The sequence below is a fragment of the Ursus maritimus genome, unplaced genomic scaffold (genome assembly GCF_017311325.1).
Source record: "Ursus maritimus isolate PB19 unplaced genomic scaffold, ASM1731132v1 scaffold_15, whole genome shotgun sequence".
NCBI classification, from domain to species: Eukaryota; Metazoa; Chordata; class Mammalia; order Carnivora; family Ursidae; genus Ursus; species Ursus maritimus.
The window spans coordinates 39,910,279-39,929,229 of record NW_024423897.1 but is presented as its reverse complement, the minus strand read 5'-3'; the positions used below and the strand labels follow the sequence as shown (position 1 = coordinate 39,929,229).

At 37.4% G+C, this 18,951-nt stretch overlaps 1 pseudogene; it reads right to left on the bottom strand.

Moving 5' to 3' along the window:
- Nucleotides 1–18,622, bottom strand: part of LOC103664865 — a 67,308-nt pseudogene extending 48,686 nt beyond the window's left edge.
- Nucleotides 18,623–18,951: the final 329 nt, after the last annotated feature.

Sequence of the window (18,951 nt, the reverse complement as noted above, 5' to 3'; positions counted from 1 at the left end):
ATTAACCAAACGAGCCACCCAGGTGTCCCATACCACTTCTTTATCCTTTCATCAATTGATGGACATGTGGGCTCTTTCCATAATTTGACTATTGTTGATAGTACTGCTATAAACACTGTACATGCCCCTTCTAATCGGCACTTTTGTATCCTTTAGATAAATACCTAATAGTGCAATTGCTAGGTTGTAGGATAGTTCTATTTTTAACTTTTTTTTTTTTTTAAGATTTTATGTATTTATTAGAGAGAGAGCACAGGCAGGGGAGTGGCAGAGGGACAGGGAGAAACGGGCTCCCGAATGAACACGGAGCCCAATGCAGGGCTCAATCCCAGGACGCTGGGATCATGACCTGAGCCAAAGACAGATCTTAACCAACTGAGCCAATCAGATGCCACATTATTTATAACTTTTTGAGGAACCTCCATTCTGTTTTCCAGAGTGGATACAACAGTCTGCACTCTCACCAACAATGTAAGAGGGTCCCCCTTTCTCTGCATCCTTGCCAACATCTATTATTTCTCGTGTTGTTAATTTTAGTATTCTGACAGATGTGAGGTGGTATCCACTGTGGTTTTGATATGTATTTCCCTGATGATGAGTGATGTTGAGCATTTTTTCACATGTGTATTAGCCATTTCAATGTCTTCTTCGGAGAAATGTCTTTTCATGAATTCTGCTCATTTCTTAACTGGATTATTTATTCTTGGGTGCTGAGTTTAATAAGTATTTTATAGATTTTGGATATGAGCCCCTTATCTGATATGCCATTTGCAAATATCTTCTCCCATCCCATAGGTTGCCTTTTAGTTTTATTGATTGTTACCTTCATTGTGCAGAAGCTTTTTTAAAAAAGATTTTATTTACTTGAGAGACAGAACAAGAAAGAGAGAGAGAGCGCATGAGCAGGGGAAGGGGCAGGGGGAGAAGCAGACTTCCCATTGAGCAGGGAGCCTGACATGGGGCTCGATCCCAGGATGCTGGGATCATGACCCGAGCCAAAGGCAGATACTTAACTGACTGAGCCACCTAGGTGTCCCTGTGAAGAAGCTTTTTATCTTGATGAAGTCCCAATAGTTCATTTTTGCTTTTGTTTCCACTGCCTTGAGAGAGACATGTCTAGTAAGAAGTTGCTACAGCCGAGGTCAAAGAGGTTACTGCCCGTATTCTCCTCAAGGATTTTGATGGTTTCCTGTCTCACATGTAGGTTTTTCATCCATTTGAATTTATTTTTGTGTATGGTGCAAGAAAGTGGTCCAGTTTTCCCAACACCGTTTATTGAAGAGACTGTCTTTTTCCCATTGGAAATTCTTTCCTGCTTTGTCAAGATTAGTTGACCATAGAGTTGAGGGTCCATTTCTGGGTTCTCTATTCTGTTCCATTGATCAATAGGTCTATTTTGGTGCCAGTACCATACTTCTTGATGACTATAGCTTTGTAATAGAGCTTAAAGTCTGGAATTGTGATACCACCAGCTTTGCTTTTCTTTTTCAACATTACTTTGTCCATTCGCTGTCTTTTCTGTCAGGTGTTCAACTCATTTTTGCCTTGGATTCTATCTTAGTATTACTTATTCTCAGAAGAGCATGCTTCGGTTGAAAGAGATTTTAGCCACCAAAAATCTGGTTTCTAAGTCATGTAGGAAATTGGGCCTGATCTTTAAGAATCACACTGCTTGCCCTATTGTTCTAGATTCTCCAAGGTTCAAAAATCAAAGGAAAAAATGTAAAATTACACAATTTAAGCCTAGCACAACTATTTTCCTACTTGGTTCCCATATCTATGTAAAACTATCCTTAACTCACCAGCCAAAGAACTGTGTACATGCTCAAGGTTTCAAACGGCATTATCAGCGCAATATGAAATAATGAGCTTGCACTGTCAAAGACACACAGCTGCCAAATCTGTAATTACTTTATTATGTAACCAGAATTTGTTCTCTGCTCTCTCAAGTTTACAGGAAAAAAAAATGGAAAAACTAGGTTATCTTATTAGGAAGTGTATGTCCCACCACAGCAAAGTGGAAATTGCTATTACCTTAATAATTGTCCATATACCCTCTAGAGAGAGAATGGTTTTCTTTGTGGAAGAACCTTGTACATCACTTGGTATGAAATATAAGACCCTGAGAATATGGGTGTCAGTTGGAGAAGCTACAACAAAGCTGAAGGTTTAACAACCACTTTGGGACAAGAAAAGAATTTGATTCTCTCTTCTGTAGAAGGAGGAAAGCATTGCGGGGGGGGGGGATGAAGAAAGAAGGAAGCCAATGAGAGGGCAAGAAAGAGGCTAAGATGGAGAAGTACTTAGATGGGGAGGGTCACTAGAAATTTCTGGGAAATAAAGAGACCAAAAGAATATTTTAAGGTGCTAGGGTTCAATTTAAAGTTATTTCCATTCTAAATACCCTTTAGATCTTCCCACACCTCCCCAACTCTGTAATTCTTGCAGATACTTTTTTGTGAGGGGTGCATAATGGGAAAATTTGGGCAAAGGTCTGCTTCCTATCTGTAGAAATGCTATTAAAATGAGTGCAGACTGGGGGGCTCCTGGGGGGCTCAGTCGGTTAAGCATCCAGCTCTTGATTTCAGCTCAGGTCATGATCTCAGAGTCATAAGATCAAGCCCCGCTCTGGCTCCAACCTGCTGGAGATTCTTTCTTTCCCTATGTCCTTCCCTCTTCATGCACGCTCACTCTCTCTCTCTCAATCTCTCTCTTAAATAATTTTTTCTTAAAAAGTAAGTTCATACAGGAAAATAAGAGAATGAAAGGTAAAAGGACCTAGAAAACATGGGCACCACACTCCCCTCAACTTGCAGAAGCCCTGAGCACTGCCTTGGCTTCCATTAGGCATGAACAGATGTCCATACAAGTTCAAGAGGTCAGGAAATCCCAATTGATACCTAGGTTATCTCATTCCTAGCTGGAAACTTCTATCCATCTATTAGTTTCAAGAAAACAAAACTGATAAACAACAACACAACACTACAGTGTCTTGCCTGGCTGGGAAGGGCATCTGCTTGCTTCTACTGCTAGTTTTTATGACAATTCTAGCAGAGGCTAAATAGGAATGGCCTGAAAAAAAAGTCACAATGGCTTTATGAGCCTATAAAAATTAATCCCCACAGATACAATATGTGCAAAAGGAGCCAGGTCTTTTTTTTTTTTAAAGATGCATTTATTTATTTGAGAGAGAGAGAGAGCATGAACAGGAGGGGCAGAGGAAAAGAGAGAGAGAGAATCTTCAGCAGATTCTGCACTGAGCACAGAGCCTGATGTGGGGCTCCGTCTCACGACCCTGAGATCAGGACCAGAGCTAAAACCAAGAGTCAGACACTTAACTAACTGCACAAAACAGGCACCCCAGCAGCCAGGTCTTTCTAAGCCATTGAGATTAGACTAAGAAAACAATCAATTATTAAGTTGGTCATTTTTATCACCACCAACCATGTCACACTCAGTCTAGATATGCATCATAAAGCATTTTATCAGGTACAGAATCAAATAGAAGTTCAAGGAAAAACTGAGATTTTTTTGGGGTCAAAAATACACAGTGTAGTTAATATTCTTTGAATTAATTAAAAAATTAACTACTTGAGGATTTGTGAGCTCCAGCAGCTATGGCACAGTTAATGCAGGCAGAGAAGAGCTACTCCGTAGTCATTCCATAAGATGGGAAAATTAGAGATGCAAAGCACTGACTAGTAAAGAATTCAAGGTACGGAAAAAAGAGAAAACATACCCACCCCACTGACACACTTATTCCATTCTTTCTAACGCAGAGGAGTTATAAGGCTTCTTAGACAAGGGCTATAAAATACTGAGAGCTCCCCAGAGGAGGGAGTAGCCTCGGAACAGGGCTTTATTAATTGCAGGGTTTATTAAGCATGAATCAATTCTCTGTGCCCCCTCATATAACTTAGGCCTACTATTCATTTATAGGAATTTTAGGTCCAGAATAATTTTTATAAGTCTTTATCTTTCAGGGCAGATGGAGACTGGGGATGGGGAGTTCTCTATATTTTTTTCTATGAATGAATATTTTATACTTCATAATATCTTTTCCTTCACGGTGAATTTTTTTCCTACTTTTGTTTTCCTTAGTCCTTTTTTAATCGCTTAAATTTCAAGAAAAGAAAAGAGGAAAAAAAGAAAAGAAAACAAACCCAGGTGGTTTTCCACTTGCAAGAATTATGTTCTGCTCATATTTGCATCCTCAATGCCTAGCACAGTAGCATAGTATATAATAGATGTTTAATAAACATTTTCTGGGTGAATGCCTAAATTATCCACTGGGCCCATATGCCGGCTGTGTTTTGTTTTCTCCAAGATCTAAGTTAAATCCTTCTCCATTGAGCTCTGTGTCTTGAGAATGAAGCTGACTAACATGAAATATATCAACAGGGTCCCTTGCACGATGGCTTAGTTATGACTTTGGTCAATGGAAAGCACCAAAGAAGACCAAAGGGCGGGAAAACCCGGGTATGTATTTTCCATGCTCTGACCCTGATAAGTTACCATCAAAGACCAGTTTCCTGTCAGATGACCCTCTTTATTTCTCTGAGTTCCAGGAACCACTTCCTCCCATATCCTTTCAAGCCGTGGGGTAAATATGACTCCAAACTGCCAGTAGCCTAAGGGGACTTCACTTCAGATTACCTTATTGATATCCCTAAGTCTTGCCCATGTCTTTGGCAGTAGTCCCTTTATTAAACTCTCCTCAATTATCAAATTGATTGTGGTATCTGTTCCCTGCTGGGACCCTGACTAATACAGCCTTATGATTTATAAAACACTATCAAAGTTCAAATGATAATTAAATAAAAACTTTAACTTCTGAACATTTTTTTTTTTTAAATGATAGCTGAGTCTGTTGATCATGTGCATACCTCAGGCTCTGGGGGGTTTTCTTGTTGTTGTTTTTAAATTGAAGACAGAATCAGTTTTCATTTCTTTTCCTGAGTAAATGTTTAACCAGTTTTATTGAGCTAGTTATGATGTGGAAACTTTGTTCTGATAGAGGTGCTCAGAGGTGTTTTGTAGCTAGTAGCTATAATAGCTATGAAAATATCTTTCTGTTTAAAATATGCATTAAATGATACTTCTGTGAAATTTTGGATTAAAGTAAGAAGAATAAGAAAAAAAGAAATTATATGAAGTATACGGTTAAGCAGAGTTATTTAGACCATTTTGCTTTACAGCAAAATTTTACTAACTGCCCATTTATATTGCAAATAAGGAAATTAAATTAAAGCATAGGCTCTAAATTTCCTTCAGTCACTATGAACTATATTTTATTACACATGATTGAATCAATGTGATAATGTTTGTATTTTAAATATCTATAACACAATAAAATATACATGTAATAAAGAGAATAACATTTTTCTAAATACCCAATGTCCTGAATTTTTCTCTTAAGTAATTCATTACTTGAGTGGAATTTATTCTGTAAGACATATCTTCAATATATGGTAAGACACCAAATTAAAATCCATATGGCTTCTACATTAGAGAAAAATTATTATCTTTTTAAATCTTTTCCAAGATCTTTAATTTTTTAAATACAACAGAATAAAAAGAGAATAATCACATCTTTCCATTCACCTTCATTCTAGTTTTCCCAACTCAAATATGAAAATAAAGAATAAGTTATGGGCGGAAAAGTACAAGAAAGAAAAAAACTGGGGGAACAAAACTGCCAAAGTATTATTTCCCTCCTTTCCTCCTTGGATATCAACATTGGTATTCTCGATGCCAAATGGAAGCTTCTAAAATGGAGGATTATAGCTGGATTGGATTAAATTCAAAATGCCCTTCAGTATCACACTCTATTTTTTATGTGGATGAAAGAACAGATTCCTCTTCCTGGATCATCATTTTTTCCCACTTGCTAGTGTGTTTTGGCAGAGTGAGAAGTGGAGGTGGTAAGCATGGTGGTACTCACAGCATTATCAATGATAAAATGGCTCCTTAACTCAGTTTTTCTTTCTTTTTCTTTTCTTTCTGAGCTTCTCTCTTTTCTACTTGCCTTTGCACACTGGTCTGTGAACTTCCTGCTTTCACTAAATCTCTTAGCCCAGATAGAAATATTGACAAGGTGACTTGAGAACATCACCCTAAAAGCAAAAACCAGAATATTGGTATCTCATACAGGTGCATACTATCATTAAAACGCTCCCTATCTGACTCTGGAAATTTTTTGGTGCCAATTACTTATCATCTCGTAAGTAGGCTAAGTTCTTTTTTTTTTTTTTTTTAAGATTTTATTTATTTATTTGACAGAGAGAAAGACAGCCAGAGAGAGAGGGAACACAAGCAGGGGGATTGGGAGAGGAAGAAGCAGGCTCCCAGCGGAGAAGCCTGATGCGGGGCTCGACCCCAGGACCCTGGGATCACGCCCTGAGCCGAAGGCAGACGCTTAACGACTGAGCCACCCAGGCGCCCATAAGTTCTATCTCTTCTCCTTGAAATATCTTGCAGACAGATGCCAAACCGAGTTTCCCAAGAGCCCAATCTTATAATGTCATTAAACAAAGTGGTTCTCCATTGTTCACTGCTTCTAACCTTAACTGTTCTGTATAAATTTTCCCAAAGCTGTTTGATTTGATTGGTTTTTTGTTTTAATGCTCAAGTAAATGTCCTACTACTTCTTAGACAATACTCCTGCTCTAGTTATAGGAGACCCAAGAATACTACCTAACTCTTGATGTCAACCAAAGCTGTATCCATCCCTGCTTGCACTGGCCTACTGCCTTTTCTATTGGTTTATATCTGTGCTCTTTTTATTTTTTGCTGTTTCTTTCAGGAATCTTTCAAGATACAGGGGATGTTTGAGGAGGATGACAAAGCAAGTGGGTAATGTGTTATCATGCACTAGGTTCTTAAAGCCATTGGCCTCAATAGCAGTAGCTCAGAGCTTCAAAAAGTCACACAAAGTCCTTGTGTTTGGAATAAGAATTTAAAAGCCTCCATATCTATTGTTTATTTTTACTTTCATTGCATTTTGGCCAGAGAAGGTTGTCCACAAACTACCAATTATTTAGTATCCCTTAAAGAATCCTTTGTGGAATATGGGGTTAAATTTTATGAAATGTTCCAAATATGTCTAAAAACTATGAATTTGCTCTGTTTATTGGGAGAAGCTACATACACACACACACACACACATACATACACACAAATGTGATGAAGACAGTTTTTGTGTTGTTCAAATCCTCTATACATTCTCAACATTTTTGCCTGCTTAATCCATAAGTTTCTATTAGAATTTCCAACAAGTGTAGATTTTTCATTCTCCTTTAATATCTGTCAGATTTCTATTTAAGTATTTTGAAGTTATATTGGAATTGGATTATCCTCTGGGTTTAATTATCATATTTGTCAGTGAATCTCATCTCACCAAATGAGAAGCATGGTATAGCACCATGACTGCAAGACTGTGTCATAAACCCCAGACACACTGCTTTGGAAACATGCTTGAGAACTATTAGTATGGTCAATACTTGGCAATATATTGGAGATAAATATGCATTATTTGATGGAAGAACAATGTCTAATTAATTTCTGTGTCCACACTGCCCAGCCTACTCTCTGGAACATAGGGTCAGTAAATGATTGGTGACATCTTTTTTCTCAAGATACAATGATAGTAAAGCAAAGTCAGGACAGTGGTTATAAACTTGACCAATCCATTGTCAAAATTCTGGTTCCAAATTAAACTTTATAAAAGAAGATTTCTTAAACCTTTTTTTTAAATCATTTGAGTTAAGAAACATAGATCAGACAATCGAGAAGACTTATGACTGAACTGTGGGAAAATCAAAGAGAAGGAAGAAAACATAAAAAATAATATTAAATGGAAAAAACAATATTTAATATGTTCTGTGTTACAGCACCATTAGGGTATTTTATATTGTTTAACGCAACTAGTATCTTAACAGTCTAATGGTAAATATAAATATCTTTCTTTTATAGAGAAGAAACAAAGACTAGAGTGCCTAAATAATTTGCTCAATTTCAAGTAACTGGTAAGAAGCTGAGACAAAAGTCAGAAATATGTCAATGTTCTGCAGCCAAAGACCACCAGGAACATATGTCTAGTTGGGGGCAGGTTTCATTTAACACTTAATACATTGGGAATCATGGGGTATCTCAAAGAAAGATGGTTGGAAAGAACCTATGATAGTGGCACCAGGGTGACTCCATTGGTTAAGGGTTTGCCTTTGACTCAGGTTGTGATCTCTGGGGTGGGGGGGTCCTGGGATTGAGCCCCGTGTTGGGCTCCCTGCTGAGCAGGAAGTCTGTTTCTCCCTCTCCCTCTGCCCCTCCCCCACCCCCACCACCGCTCCTGCTCTCTCTTTCTCTGTCAAATAAAAAAATAAAATTTTTAACAAGAGAGAGAGAGAGAGATCCTATCATAGGATTTTGTCGTGATTGGGTGATTTGGGGGAGGATCTAGAGAGGCAGGGGTTCACTCAACATTATATGCTGTCAGACAGCACGGGAACATCTGTGATTAGGTATCTCAATAAACCTTATTGAAAAGAAGCTAAGACTAGAATGAAGATAAAGCTGTAACTGATTAAAAAAAAAGGTACCAGTCACACATTTTGGATGAATAAGGGGGTGTTTGAGATTTTGTGGGTGGCATCGTGCCTCTGTTTCTGTGTTTAGACAGAATTATGAAGTGGCTTTGCTTTATCTCCTTTTATCATGATCTCACAGTAACCCTGTCTGAGGTTGGTATTCTGTGATATTGTTTATGCCTAGTTGGAGAATAATATGACCTAGTGTGTGAGTGCCGGGCAGGCTTCTGAATGTCAGGGGCTGTTCCTTTTGTCTTTGCCAGTCAGAACTCAGAAGATCACATTTCTTCCAACCACACCATTTAATTAAAATGGGAGAAAAATTTGAAGAATGATTTTTGCATGTCTGTTTTCCACCATTCTACCAACCAGTTGATAGCAACACACTGAATTAATATCAGAGAATAAAATGTTCTACTCCTGTTCCCGAAAGGGAAAAATATATGCTGAACAAAACTTAAGAGTTCTATCAGGAACACAGAAGTCTAAACCAAAAGGAGATATTTATAAATTACTTTTACAGTGAAAGACACTGCCATTTACCACAGAACAAAAGGAACCTTGTAAAACAATGTAGGAGTTACATTTGACAAAAGCTGTCTACTTAGGTGCTGCACTTCTCTGCCTTCTCTCCTTTTAAAATTCTAGAACACATACTAAAAGAATAAAAGTTGACTTGGATGGCTGTAAAATTAAATAGTTCAAAGGATGAGTGTGAAAAGCGATGATCTGTTCCTCCTTCTGATGGAAAACAGCCTTCGTGCTTCATTAATGCACAGACAGCTGTCACTTATCCCTGATGGAAGCCAGAGGACACAATCCTTGAAACAATACATCTAGTTAAATACAGAGATATAAATCTTGAGGATACAGTTTAGTGAAAAACAAGTTACTACACAAAATATCACATGAAATATCTACCAAGCTATTTGGCGAACTTTGATGAAATCTTCAGGAATGTATTCCTTTCTAAAATAGTCAATCAATTAATAGCATTTATGGAAATACTGCTGGGTATTTGGAGAAAATGAATATAATGGTATTTATAGAGTGATTCTGGTTCTATCAAATCCTGGTTCTGCTACCTATTAGCTGTGTGAAGTGATCAAATAACCTTTCTGAGACTCAATTTCTTTTTAGATAATAAAAGTATCTGCTTAGGCATCTCTGTAGGGCTTAGTGGAGATCAGAATATATACAGAAGTACTTTGTAAACTGAAAATAACCACATGTGTAAATTATCATTATCTAAGATACAGCATACCCAGTATGTGCCAAAAGTAACACGTATTAATTCACTCACAAATAGGGGCTTATTTTATATTTTCAGGTTTTTTTCTTCAGTATGATCTTATATCTTTAATTCAATATGTTCAGTATTGGATTGTCTTTACTGAGTATGAGTTCACATGCCAAGAATATGAATCTTAAATATTACTGTGAAAACTTAAACACATCATCATTTACTTTCTAGCACAAACGAGCATAATAAAGGTGAGCATCTTAAATTTTAAAATTAATAGGATTGATGAAAGATGCCATTTATTTCATGCTTTGAACTTTGTATACTTTGGATGATTGAACTGGGTTTCCAAGGGCCCAGTTTATTTCTTCAGAGAGAAATTAAAATGATAAAACCATGGTACAGCTAACTGTATGATGTTGCCTTTGCAAAATTTTCCCTGGACCCTGAGGGTCAGCAGCAAATCACATCCACTGTACTTAAATGCTAAGAAAGATATGTAAGTGTATAATAAAAACTTGACTTTTCACATTGTATTATTTCTCATTACAATTATAACACTATTGCATATATTTTAATTTTAAGTATTTTTGAAGACAAAAGAGACACATCAGTGAAAAAAAATAATTAGATCTTGGGATGCCTGTGATAAGTGTACACACACTTGGGAATAGCAAGAAGTTTTTGTCACAGCACGTCTCTAGTTTTAGTAACCTACCCTGGCACCCATTTTAAGGCATGGATGATCTGTTATGGAAAAATTTTAACAGTAATGTATTAGGACCAGTTAGGCACAGACTTTCATCTGTTCCGTTTACAAGTCAGTTCCTTTTATCAAATCAGAGCCAAGTTTAGATTGGAACAGGTATTTAGAAAACAATTTCCCATAGAAAGATGTTTACAAACTTATTTGTGAGATGTTCTCTGTATCTGCTTAATAAAGTAGATCCCTGGCTTTAAATTTATAACTATGGGCCCTGCTGATAATTTTCTTTGCCATGAAACTGTTAAGACTTTTAGTAACAGATTCCCTATGAGCTATTTTTCTGTTAGGAACTCTTTAAGACAATGTCTCCATTTCTGAAACTAACACTTTAGTTTTGGATGTAACTCCCCACTTTTTTGACTTATCTAAATAATTGAAGTCAAGATTACTTAATTAATCTGAGTATTGTATTAGCTATCATTAAACTACTCTACTATTGAGCTAAGAAAATATAGCTGTTGAGTCAACCTACAGGTGTAACCTTGTTCTTTTCTCTGATTTATGTAACAGCTGCGCCTTTCAGTTCAACTCCACACAGTTCAAAGGCGAGTCTTCTACAGAGTCCGCTCTTGCTGGAGGCCATTACCTAATTGGCTACCCTTTCGTCCAGATCCATCAATTCGCAGACAGGTTCTTCACAGGTGAAAAGAAGTGGAGGCATGTCACTATTAACAGAAAGACTCGGGCAAATATTATTGAGGTTGTGATCAAAAGATAAAGAAATACGCACACTGTGTTCTCTGATGTTATCCTCTGACAGACTAGAGAAGACAGGAACATTGCAAGTGATTTCAAATGATCTCTAATGTTGGATTTGCTGCTACTGTTACTGCTACTGGGGGTAACAGCAGTGGCTGTGGTGGTACCATGAGGCATCTTACCGTAAGTCTCATACTGATAATTGTTTATTTATTCAACAAACATTGGTTGGGCCAGAATCTGACTGAGGTTACTACCTGCAACATAACACAAAGACTATCACTGGACCTCCCAAACCACAACTACCCCAAAACACATAACCAGTTGAGAGATATGGAGTGTGAAGCAAAGTCCATTGTTTATTATGAATCCTAGCTATCTGGATGACTAATGAGGTAACGTAATATCAAGAGGCTGGTTAAGGATATTGCCCCATAATATCCTCATTTCGAATCATATCCTTATCCTGATTATGTGAATTTACATGTGTGTGAAATTACTTATCACTGACTTAACTTGATGATTGTGATCGCAAATGGCATTTATAAATAGCATAAATAAAGTGATGGACGATGCAATTTTCTGACTATTACACAGCAATTATTGGGTGCTAAAGTAATTGTGGGAATTAAAAATGAGTACACTCTATGTTTAAAATCAAGGCATATGTGTATCAAAATATGATCAACAATTCAAAACAAAATATAAATCCCGAAGAAGCATTATGGAGAATGAAAGCTATAGGAGCTGGAAGGAGTAGAGGTGAGTATAGACGAAGGTGGCCAAAAAGTTTTCAGAGGGTAGAGGAAATAGACATTTGATATTGAAGAAAAAGTAGAGTTACAATAAAAGAGGGAATTTGTATCTACAATCTTTGCTTTCAAGTCAACACTAGCAGGATGAATTTATTCTAGACAGGATGTCTAAAATTTAAAGTAAATGATACTAAGGAAAATTAAGTCCCCTATAGTGAGTCTGTGAAGCCCAGCAGCAGTCAGATGAATCTTACCACTTACTTATAACTAATCAATTATGGTTTTTTCTATAAAAACACACATATTCATTCAGATTCAAAACTATGTTAATTAACAAATACTGAATGTCAAACACTATGTTTAAGAACCAGCATGCCATGGTTAGTAAAATATATGACCCTGCCTTCATAGATATTTTTCAACACAATGAGGAAAGCACGTAATAATAATAATCAACAAATAAATAATAAATAAATTACTGAAAACATGTGTAAGTGCTAGAAAAGAAATGAGCAAACTTTCATGATAATAACAATAATCAACAGGGGTGCTTGGGTAGCTCAGTTGGTTGAGCAACCAACTCTTGATTACAGCTCAGGTCATGACCTTGGGATCCTGGGATCGAGCCCTGAGTGGGACTCCATGCTCGACAGGAGCTGGGGATTCTTTCCCTCTCCCTCTTCCTCTGCCCCTCCTTCTGCTCATGCTTTCGTTCTCTCTCTCAAATCAATAAAATAAATAAATAAATAATAAATAAATAAATATTTAAAATAATAATAATCAGCAAATAAGAAATAAATTACTGAAAACACGTACAAGTGCTAGAAAAGAAATGAGCAGGTTTTTGTGATAAAAAGATAAGCAAGTTTGGAAGTAGGAGCAGTACTTCCTAAGACACAATAGAAAGACCTGTCTTAGAAAGAGCTATTTAGTCAAGATGCAATAGATGAGAAGGAGATCACTTTGAAAAAGAGAGGACAGATTGTGTATACAATGGTCTTAAATTGGGGATTGTGCAAAGGCCCTACGGGAGGTACTGGTTTTGCAAAGCCCTGAAGCCATATAGACATTGATGTATTTACAGAACAGAAATGAAGCCAGTGTAGTTGAAAGGGGGAAAGAGCAGGAGGTGAGGGTGTTGAGATTAGCAGGGGCCCTCAGTTTCAATAATATAGGTCTAAGAACCACTGGAGGTGCTTTGAATAATGGAAAGCGGCAATATAAGATATGTGTCATAAAAAGATGCTCTAGTTGATAGAGGAATCACAAAAGAAACGTTAAGTCAGAGGTTGCCACAGTCACCCAAGCAAGAGGAGATGAGAGCTGGGATAGTATCTTACAAGGTATGCATGAAAAGCAAAGTCAGTAGGGCTGGCACCCAGATTGTATGTGGGGGATAAGAAAGAGAAAGAAAGCAAGGAATGAACAAATAAGAGGGCAGTGGTGCCATTTGCTGAGATGAGGAATATTTACAAAAGATTCAATTTGGGAGAAATCAAGAGTTAGCTTACACAATTATGTAAGTCAAGTCATTATTTACCTTAAACTTGTACAGTACTATATGTCAATTTATCTCAATAAAACTGAAAGAAGAAAAAAACCCTCTTTTTTTCTTTTGGCCATATAAGTTTGGCAAGCCTATGAGACACATGTGGAGATGTCAGTAAGAACCGCCTAAGCTTAGAAGAGGACAGGACATATAATTGGAATTTTTTTAAAAGATTTGATTTATTTACTTATTTATTTGAGAGAGAAAAAAAGAGAGAGAGAGAGAGAGAAAGCAGGGAGAGGGGAAGAGGGAGAGAGAAAAAATGCAAATCTCAAGCAGACCTTGTGCTGAGCACTGAGCCCATCGTGGGGCTGGATCTCCTGGCCCTGAGATCATGACCTAAGCCAAAATCGAGACAGACAGACTCAAAGGACTGAGCCACCCAGGCACCCCTGGAAGGTTTTGTGATGTAGATAGTACTGACATTTGGGGAACTAGATGACATCTTCTAGGTGGAGAATTTAGAAAGAAAATAAAAGAAGACCTGGAACAAATCCATGAAAAAAAAATACTAATTTGCAGATGCATTGTGAAAAAAAAGTAGCCAACAATTATGACTAAGATAAAGTGGCCAGCTAGGTAAGAGGAAAACTAGGAGAATATGGTGTCTTAAAATCAAGAAAGAGAAGTGTTTTAAGGTGAGGAAGTGGTCAATCAAGTCAAATGTTTGGGACAATTAATTTCAAGTGAAGGGAATGTTCTGGTGAACATACAGCTTCATGCAGGTGCTTGAGTGCAGGCCCTAAGGAGATGAATGACTGAATTCACCCATGGCTGGTACTTTATGGAGAAACTAAAAAAGGTGTAAGGTCATTGGGATATATGTCAAGAGAGTGATAGAATAATGGCCCATTATTTTATTTTATTTTATTTTATTTTATTTTATTTTATTTACTTCCATTCCCAAGAATGGAAGTAAAAACATGAATAGTGAGAAGATAATGCAAAGTGAGAGATTATAATAATGTGTTTTGAAACATAAGCTGTAGCAAAAAATAAGAGGGAATGAGGTATGACTACAGAATAATGAGAAACTTGTAGGACCACTGGATATGAGATCAGGATGTTATTGAAAAACTGTTTTTGTGTGAGATTACTGAGAAAGGACTGTGGCACACAGAAGATGGTGATCATCTAGTGTGACGTTTGTACTTGAGATTTTGGAGGTCAGGATTGAGGATGTAGAGATGAGTAGCTAAAACAAAATTAACTAAATGGTCATGAGAGAGGCAGAAGTCCTGAATCTGGAGGCCTGGGTTTAGTGTGATGATACACAGGAATTAAGAAGCCAACAAAAATGACAGCTGTTGGGCTGAAGTAGAAAGAGGCGATCCAGAGCCTAAGGTCTTCAAGTAATAGTGGGAATTTCTACAATGTTTGGAGGTGAAAGCAGTGAATAAGGGATAGAATGATGGCAGTAGTCTCGATTATACAGGATTTTGCAAAAAAGAGAAGAAATGGAGAGCTAAAAAGACACATCTACCTATAGCTATAAGGTTACTTGAGATATGAGAGAAAATGCAATCTTCACTAGAGATGGATGCTGGGGAAGCAGTTTCCTTTTGGGATTTCCTACTTTCTTTAAGAGCCAGGATACAAAGAAACTTCTGAGACAAAGCTGAAGTTCTAGGATACTTTCCTGATTATAGAAAGAGACACCCAAAGATTACAAACGATTTAACTAGGTATTGCTAATTATAAATACATTTAAGAAAAGTTAAAATTGAGAGACTTAAAAGAAAAATGATCTGTTTATATTTAATAACTGAATTATCTAACCCTACATATATAAAATTTAGCTCTCCTTTTCATACTTAAGAAAACTTTGCTATCTCTCATCTATTCCACTTCAAAATTTGAAAAACCTGAATAAATACTGAAAAATTTCTGGTTGGTACTTATAAGAAATTACTTAAAAATTAGATATTAAAATCTTTTAGAAAAAAAATTTTTAAAAAAGCTTTTAGATTTGCTCATTTACTCAAAAGATGAATTCAAAGATACATCAATAGTCTACTATATTCTAGGCACTTTTTGAGATGCCTGAAATATGTAAGTAAATCAAACAGCAAATATCCTTATGTTCATGGTGCTTACATTGTACTGAGGAGAAACAGACTAATACCATAACCACAAATAAATAAATTATATACTTCTATATTGCATATAATATATTACATATTATATGTTAAAAGAGGATGAGTTCTATGGAATAATAAAAAGGAAAGAAGCTGTGGGGATCCAGATTACTGGGATAAGAGGGTACAGCTCAGTGGTAGACCATTTGACTGCAGATTACCGGGGTAAAAGACTGCAAATTTAAAGTCAGTGTTCAGAGTAGGCTTCAATGAAGAGGTAAAATTTAAGCAAAAACCCAAAAATAAAATGAGAACAGTGGGTGTAAGGGAGTAAAGCAGTTCAGGTAGAAGAAAGAGCCAGGAGGAAAGGAGTGATGCTGATGCGCTGGAGGAGAGGGGAGCCAGTGTGGATGGGCAGAGGGAGGGAAGGTCAACAGAGGATGCAACAAGAGAGGTAACGGGGACCACATCACACTGGGCCCTACAAACCCTTATAAGGCCTTTGGATTTTACTCTGAATAGAATTGAAGATTTTAAGGACACAAGTGAATGATTTGGCTGGGTGTTTTGTTGAAATTAGATTATGGAGAGTCAGGCAAAACCGGTAGGCAATATTGGTAAGTCCATGGAGACATAACAAAGGTTTTAGTGAAGACAGAGGTATCAAATGATGTGAGAAGTGCTCAGATTCTGCATTTATTTGAAAGGGAGTGGCAAGACTCTCCCAATGGACTGAATATGAGTATAAGAAAAGAAAAGGAGTAAAGGATGACTCCAAAGTTTCTCACCTTAGCAATGAGAAAAATGGAGACGCCACCAAGGGCAGATGGAAAAGGTTTTGGCATGGAGAAGATCAGGTATTTTGTATTACACATGTTGAGTCTGAGATGTATATTAGACATCCAAGTGTAGACGATTTGCTTTTAGTCTTAAAAAATTTGAAACTGTACTAATATTAATCACACAAAACACAACCACCATATAGCCATAAGGCTTAAGGAAATAAGCCTCCTTTTTAACGCAAAAGTCAATAAACAGGCAGCTAGTCAGATTTGACCTACAGGCTGCAGTCTGCTGATCCCTGCTTTAATGGAAATTTAAGGAAAAAAAAAGGTGAACCCCAGACTCGATTATATAATTTAGTTCTTAGATTGTGGATGTATAATCTAATGGTACCCAAAATTGTCTTAAATAGAGCACATACATGGCATTTAATACCTTTGAATAATAAAGTGTTAAATTATTTATTTGTAATTCTCTATCAATTCATTGATTATATTATTTAAAAAGGCTCAGTTTGGTGCAGATATTTACCAACAACCTGATACTTGATAATCTCCCTTTTTAATATACACAGAAAGTCTTTACCTTCAAACATGTTTTCAAGCTAGAAATACAGCTAGAATCTAATAATATTATTATTATTTTTATCAAAGCTCTTTGCCAGGTTTCCAGTATCAGTAATTCTTTCTAGTATTAATAGTGATATGATAGGTCTACTTTAAATCAATTTAAGTAAATATTGTGAATGATTTTGTAAAACTATACAGTGTAGTACAGGTAGTGTTCTAACACAGTAAATACCTTAAATCTACTTAGGGAAGCACTACTGTAATGCAACGTTTTCACATAAAAGGGGAAAAAGTGTCAGACTGGTTGGCTGGTCTGTCTTTTGTTCCCACAGCTAGCAAATGACAGAACTAAAATTAGAGCCTTTGAATCTCACCCAAGTGCTTTATCCCCATCACCAAAATGGCCTGGTTTCCTCATGCTAGAATGGAATTGTACAATTATTTATTAGGTGCTTGCCTAGAAAAACCACTATGTTAACCTCAAACTGCCATTTCCTTATTAGGACATAAACAGAAGAGACAATAAAAAAAGTAATGATTTCTTTTCCTCACGGATGCATAGTCTTTCCAGCGGTAGAGGTGCCACGAAGCTAAAAGAGCTGACGTTTTCAGATCTCTCACTTTCCATGGCCCCGGCGATATTCACATTGTCATATGTTTTGTAAAATTTATGAAAACAGATCATTTACCCTTAAGTAAGTCCTCCAAAACCATTTAAGCTTTGGGCTCCATGAAACCCAGATGTGCCCCCATGTGTATCCCATCCTATGCCAACTTCATTCCAATTTCAAAGAAAACACGATCTTATCAGCCAAACAACAAAGTTGCTCTTCGACCTTCTTTGTGAGTTGTTTTGGAAAGTTTAAAAAGATTGTGATCCCTAATAGATACCACGCTCTCCTCAGGCAAAGAATTAACTCAGTTCAAGAGTTTCTGTGGGTCTGGAATCTCTTCTCCCAGGTATCCAAGAGTCTACTTGTCTTGCTCCTTCACTTCATGCCACCCTCTGCTCAAATATCATTTCGTGGAGAATATACTCTAAACACCATTTCTAAAGTAGAATTCTCCAGCCCTGTCCCCTTACAAGGTTTTAGTTTTTGTCATTGCATTTATGACCACTGACATATTTAATATTATTTTGTATATGTGTATTGTTTGTGTCCCCCCTGCTCCCAATGGAAACTCCATCATGACAGGGGTCTCCATCTATTATATTACTGTAACAATGATGTCTAGAATAGTGCCTTTTACACTGTGGACAATCAATAGCAAATTGCAGAGTGAATAAATATTCACAGAGCACCCATTCTGTGTCAGGACTATGCTAAGCTCTGGGGATTCAGTCGTGCATGAGGCAGAGAACTTCTCATAACTGTTTACCACCCGTGCAGCCAGCCTCCACCCAACTGGGTCACCCCATATTTGGTGGCCCTCACAGGGAAGCCTGGTCCAGGACTCTCCCCAGATTCTCCAGGAATTTCTCGGGACTTTCCCTTGGTGAACCAACTCTAGTACTCCTTGGGGAACTGAAGACCTCTGGCTGGGGTTACTCCTTGAAGATCCAAAGCCACAGGGGGAATCCGCCAGACGGCCATCGCCCGAAAGGGTGAGGCATTTCCCACTCTTGCCCTTTGAAGGGATCCTTCCCTCCCTCTCCTTTCTCTTTTTGTCCCTTTGTCAGGCTAACCCTAGTACTCCTCAGACAACTGAACACGTGTGGCCAGGGAAGCTGGCTGACTGCCTGTGCCTGTGAGGGCAAAGAACCCCTTTCTTCTCCTTGCCCACTCTGTGCCCCCTGAGGCCTCCCTTCCCAACATTCAGTGCAATTGGCTGCGGCAGCTCATCCAGGGCAAATCCACAAACAGTAAGGACTTGGCTGGGACCCTTTCTTGAAGCTGGCTGACTCTCAGCTACCTTGTTTCTT